A 6073-nucleotide genomic window follows, 5' to 3' on the forward strand; every position below is an offset into this window, starting at 1 on the left:
GTCGTGTAAATCGCTGAAAACAAAAATACCAAATATATGAAAACTGACATGTAAAAATAAAGATGATTGACTGGCAAAAATGACGAAAATTGCAATGCGCCGTGACTTTGGAGACTCGTGGAAAAGTCGTGAAGTAATGTTATTTCATAAATGGAGGACTCTCATTTACTTCAGAAGTGGTAACTGTTCAATCATATTTGTCAACTTTATCATCATCATCGTCATCACCATCACCATCATCATCATTATCATCATCGTCATCATCATCATCATCATCATAAACATAGTACATATCCTCTTTCCACTGTGATAAGCTTAAATCCTCATCACGAGAGGTTTCAGGTGAAATCTCAGATTTTGATATCAATTCCCGTACAGTTTGTCCACTTATCTCGGATAAACTCACTGTGTCTTCCATTGGTTTCGAAAGGGGCTCTTCTTCCAATCTGCAGAGTTCAATGACGCAAATTCGACTTGAAGATAACAAACACACTGCTTTGTCCTCCTTGGGCGACACAAGCAGACTCACGATGCTTTCCTGGTCTTGTGTTATCTTTGCAAATGCGACTGCTTTTGTTCTCGTCAGATCCCACAAAAACACCAACCCATTAATGTCGTAAGTTATGAGATAACGATTTACTTTCAAAAACTTGCAAAACACAATTCTTGCCAGATGACCGCGAAGAATTCCTTTGGCTAGAAAAGTTTTCGCATGATCCCGAAGACTGAAGAGAACAACAATGTTCTCAATGCTGCAAGCAAGCAAATTATTCTCCACCGAAAGGGTGCACTGACTGAAATTAAATGTGCTGTACGAAGAACTGACTCTGGCGCTTTCCAGTAAACAGCAAGGGCCGTTGCCGTACTTCCAAATCTCAACTTTATTGTCACCGCATAAGATTAACCTTGCTTTGTCCGACGAAAGGCAACAGCATTCAACCATTGGTGGACATAACACAGGAAATTTGAATGAGACAAGCTCACCTTTCTCAACATCCCACTCGTGGAAATGTGGATCGCTCACACGAGCTCCATCCTGGACACAAAAAAGGAGCAACTTACAGTCAGCTGAAAAAGTAAGTGTAGCCGTGAACGAAGATTGTCGTTCGTAGACTGTAAAAACCTCTCTCTTGCGAAACACCATCTGAGAACGAATCAATTCTATGTTATTGCCTCTGTGAATCGCAATTAACTTTCCGTCAAGAGACAGCACAAAATTATCAAGCATCTGTTTACGATGATCATCCAGTAGACACCGCAATACGAATGATATGGTTTCGTGAGTAAAAGGCAAAATGCTCATAAGCGAGTCGTAAAGTGGAGGACAAAGCGACAAAGGTTCACTTGGATGGACTTTCAGTACAAACGTCGATGCCCCAAATCTCAATGGACTCAAAAAGTCGGTCAAAAAGATTTCTTTTCTTTCGCCTCTGGTACTTTGAAACCAATAACAAAACTGCTTTTCATCAGTGCAGTAAAAAAGCTTTGTTCCCCAAACTCCTTTTAAAATTGTACCTGTTTGAAGACATAAAGCGTGTAATGACCCTGATGAAGTGCTATATATGAAGTAGCTGTCATCATTCGTAAACGTGAAGTCAACAAAAGGCTCACCAAGATTTCTCAGGATACAGTTATCATCAAGAAAATGCTGTTCTTCATTTCCTTCCGATGAAGAGTACACACGCAAAATGTTGCCTTCGTTAGGAAAGCTCAGGATAAGCCATTTCTTGCGTGGTGAAACGCAAATGAAACTCACCCAAAACGACTTTTTCAGAAAAAGTTGAGACCTCTTTCGAGAGGACGCCAAAAATATCCTCGCTAGCCATGCCACCTCCCGCTCCTCTAGGTGTTCTTTCATTTTCCGCGGACGATAAAAACGGTCATAAGAAGCGATGTCAAGAGCAACAGCGTGAACAGCATTTGCCACAGCTATGTTAATGATAGAAGAGGCTTTAGCAACGATGCCGTAAAATCCCGTAACCGCTATGTCGTGCGGTACGTGCCAAAAATAAGTGAATTCGTTTAACTGAACACTGAGAAAAAAGACATCGTACAACAAAGATTTTCCAGTGCGTACATTCCAAACCTGGAAATAAAATATATGAGGATAAAGTTTAACAATCAGTTGGCGAACTGCTGTCAAGGATGAATCATCAATTGACCGTAGTAATTCGCGGAGTTTTTCACAAAAAGGCGCACCGTGATGACAGGAGACTAACCGTTTAAAAGGCTTAGAAGGCTGATACAACTCTGGTGCTGTAAGGTAGTCTAGCAATCGTTTGGCTAATCTTCCGGAAACATTATCGTGCAGACTGTTGAATAACCATTGTTCGGCTAATATTCTGGGTACATTACCGCAATAATTGCTGATTGCTAATTGGAGTCGTTCGGCTAATACTCTGAAATCATGATCATTGCATGGCAACGTAACATCGTGGTGAATTTCTTGTAAGGCCCAAAGAGCAAATAGCTCGGATACGCAGTGACTACAACGCTCCGGAAAAGTGACAATCCTAGGCTTTTTCACGACAATGTACTGATCGTCAGGAGTAAAAGTGCTCCACTCATAAATGACTTCATTTCCAGAGAACTGCGAAAAGTCTTCCGCACGTTTACGCTCAACCGAAAACCATTTGTCCAGTCTACCGAAAAAAACCCACTTACCGTCAGGCGAGAACTCCAAATGCTTGATTTCTTTTATTGTACTTTGGCTTACCTCAAAAGGACCACTCACGATCGTTAAACGAGATGCATCAACAAAAACAATAGAGCGACCATTTGAGGCCGCTACCGTCCTTTGATCAGAAGCTGTCGCAAAAACGTTGAAGCCTGAGAGACAAGTAATGCTTTTCCAGTCAAAAGCACTCCACTCTAACCACGGGCCCGAGAGTTTGGGAATTAAACGGTTTCTTGCAAGACTTTTGATCCACTTCGAAGACAGGAAATTAAAAGGTGAGGGCAATCCAAAAGAATATGAACATTGCTTTCAAGAGCGTTGGAGATCTCATGGAGAATATTCTTCTTGCGTAAGTCCGTGAATGCGGGGCAGCATGAAGCAAGCTTCAAATCTTCTAGCAGGTGGTAGATACCAATTTTCCCACTTTCGATCCTTTTCTCCAAGAAATGGAAACTTGTCAAACACCTAAAAACAATTCCTACGGATTCCTGGTTACCATACTGACACAGAAATCGAAAGGCAAAGCGAAAAGCGTAGTCCTGCAAATTCTCATTTATGCATGGCCATGCTGGTGAAGGTTCGGTGACAATACCAGACAGTATTTCCTCAAATATTCTTGCCAGGTACTCTTCTGCCTTTTTCTTGTCTATCAACAAGTGAGGACAATCTTTTCTTTTGGTCTTTCTTTGGTAGTGTCTCTTCCGCGGATTTTTCGTTAACCAAGTTGGAATCAGTTTGTGTAGAAAGGTGACGGTATCATTGAAAGTTTGATTCCAAGCAAATTGCATAACAGCATCAATTACTTCCTGCTCATCAAGACTCGATTTTTCTTGTTGCAGAACAAAGGGAATAAACGAGACAGGAAGGGGAGATGGAGCAGCTAGGATACATCCGATCAACTTCTCGTAGAGATCTTTACCTACTCTACTAAACACTCGTTGAAAATTATCCCGAAAGAAATCTTCAACATCGTCGACAAGAAGGTCACTCAGCGTGTAATCCATCTTACCTTTTTTTTGCGAGATCGTTGAGTTTTTTCCTAAGGTAAAATGCATGCAAGAACAATCCATTGCAAGATTTTGTCATTTCTTCCACGGTGAATTGGAGAAGCGATAAATCGACACCATTCTCAAAAAATCGCCGTATATCTCCCTCGTGTTGCTGATAAATACCATGCTGTTCACTATCGCCTGCGCAAATCCTAACACAGGGATTGTATCTCTCCAATCTTTCACGTATTTTGTCTTCAGGGCGACTGGTGATAAAGAACAAAAGCCATGAGGAAGACGCGGGAAACGTTCCTTTATAGGCAAAGGAAATCTTCCCTGGACTCGTACTCTGTCTCATCTAGGGCGTCAATAATAACTAATTTTCGCTCTGCTAAATGCGTACACTTAGCTAAATGGTTCTTCTAACATTTTTGTAAAAAGTTCCTGAAACCCCTATTTATTATTGTGTCACATCGTGATTACACCATCTACCACCCACTGTATTATTGTAGCGACTATTACATTTACAGAGTTGACTCGCCAAAGTCCCAAGAAGATACCTGGGATCATTTCTTGTGTCATCGTAGTGACGGCAAAAGCAGGCAGCACCTAAATGCTCCTTCATGCGCTGCGCCAGGGCTCCAGCAATCACACTCTTGCCGACTCCTGCATCACCCAGGAGAACATAAGCTCTGGAGTCACCAGGATCACTGAACCACTTGTTAAAATCATCAAACAGCCAACTTCTTGTGTCTGGATCGTGGCGCTCGGCAAAGAATCTGATGTCTGATTCACAATCTGCGATCTCTGAAACAAACAACGAAGGAAAAAATGGTGGGACCGAACATCTATTTGCTGTGAAAATAATTGGTTACATGTTCATTAGGGCAGTTCCATTTTAAAATGAACCGAGTAAAATGAGCAAGACTTTAGTGATGCCGGGTCCTTTGCATTACCAAACATAATGCTACAAGGAACTATATATAGTGCCACTATGACGAAATCGCATCTCTTTTCTATCGAAGCCATTTTAAGACATAAATAAGTAGCCTGCATGAGAAAGAAAAATGCTCTTTACTATTTTCAAATATCCTTTTGTTCCAGAGATATTCAGTTTTTTTAAAATATGCAAATTAGCCAAGTGATGACGTCATACACTCAACCAAATTTTGATCAAATATGATGAAAAAGGATATCTCAGCCAATTTGCATCAGAAATGTTTGATTCTTTGCAGTAAGATTCTACTAAATGTGCTCCACAATTTGAGCTTAACAGTTTCGTTACCATGGCAACATACTGGGTTCCAGACCTCTCCAATATTAAAGGCATTTCTGGCCACCTTGGCGTTCTATTTTCATATTTGCAAATGGTGCCTCATATACATGATCCAACAAGCATATAAATATGTTAGCTTGAGTTTGTGGCCTTGTTTAACGTTTTTCGAGCTGAAATCACTTACATATTGAAATCAAGTGGGTGGGGACTGGAAAAGAGTGAGTTGCCATGGGAACACAATGTTTTATAGCCGTAGGTGTGTTTTCTGTAGAACTATTAGCCTACCAAGTTTCAATGGTCTGCGCTGCAAATTGGCGAAGATAGCTCAATTTATATACTTGATGTAATATTGGGTTGAGTGTATGACATCATCAGTCATCTCATTTGCATATTTTACACATTTTTCAAACTTAAATATCTCCGGAACTAATGCAGGTATTTGCAAACGGTAAACGGCATTTTCATTCTACTGAATAAATTACCATGCTCGTGATGACTGTGCGTGCTGCTTCTGCCAGCTGCTGACACAACATTGGCACAACTTGCTTCTGGTTGTACAGGATCTATTGTAGAATAATCAACACAATCTGCAATTAGGTTAACAACAAAAACAACAACAACAGCATTTTACTAATGCTATTAATTACAAAGAAAAATATACTAATATCCAGAAATGAGCTAAAAAATGGAAGCCTTTACAGAAGTAAAACATTGACTGAAAAAATATCAAGATACATGTAAATATGGAATTTGATTAGCTAAAAGGTAAAAACTTATTAGGCTACTAGATACTAATTCGAAAAAAAAATAAACAAGTGCTAAAAATCACAGACATTACACAACAAAGAGCAAAGCTAGCCAGTGGGTCCAGTATAAAACAGCGGAAATGTTAAAGAGAGCAGAGGAGAAAAATCATTGATTTTATATTGAGAGTAGTTTTTATAATAGTTTACCACAGAAATCTGGTGAATTCCAAACTTACCATCAAAAAATATGTTCTAGTGAATGGGCCCTTTGCAGGATAGTGGTCACATGGTACAAAGCCGCCATACTGGGACGCAAATTGCGCACTGGGACATCTAAAACAAAGCTAGTTAATCTTAATTTTCTTTATTTTAGATGTCCCAGTGG

This window comes from Montipora foliosa, chromosome 1 (genome assembly GCF_036669935.1).
Source record: "Montipora foliosa isolate CH-2021 chromosome 1, ASM3666993v2, whole genome shotgun sequence".
NCBI lineage: Eukaryota > Metazoa > Cnidaria > Anthozoa > Scleractinia > Acroporidae > Montipora > Montipora foliosa.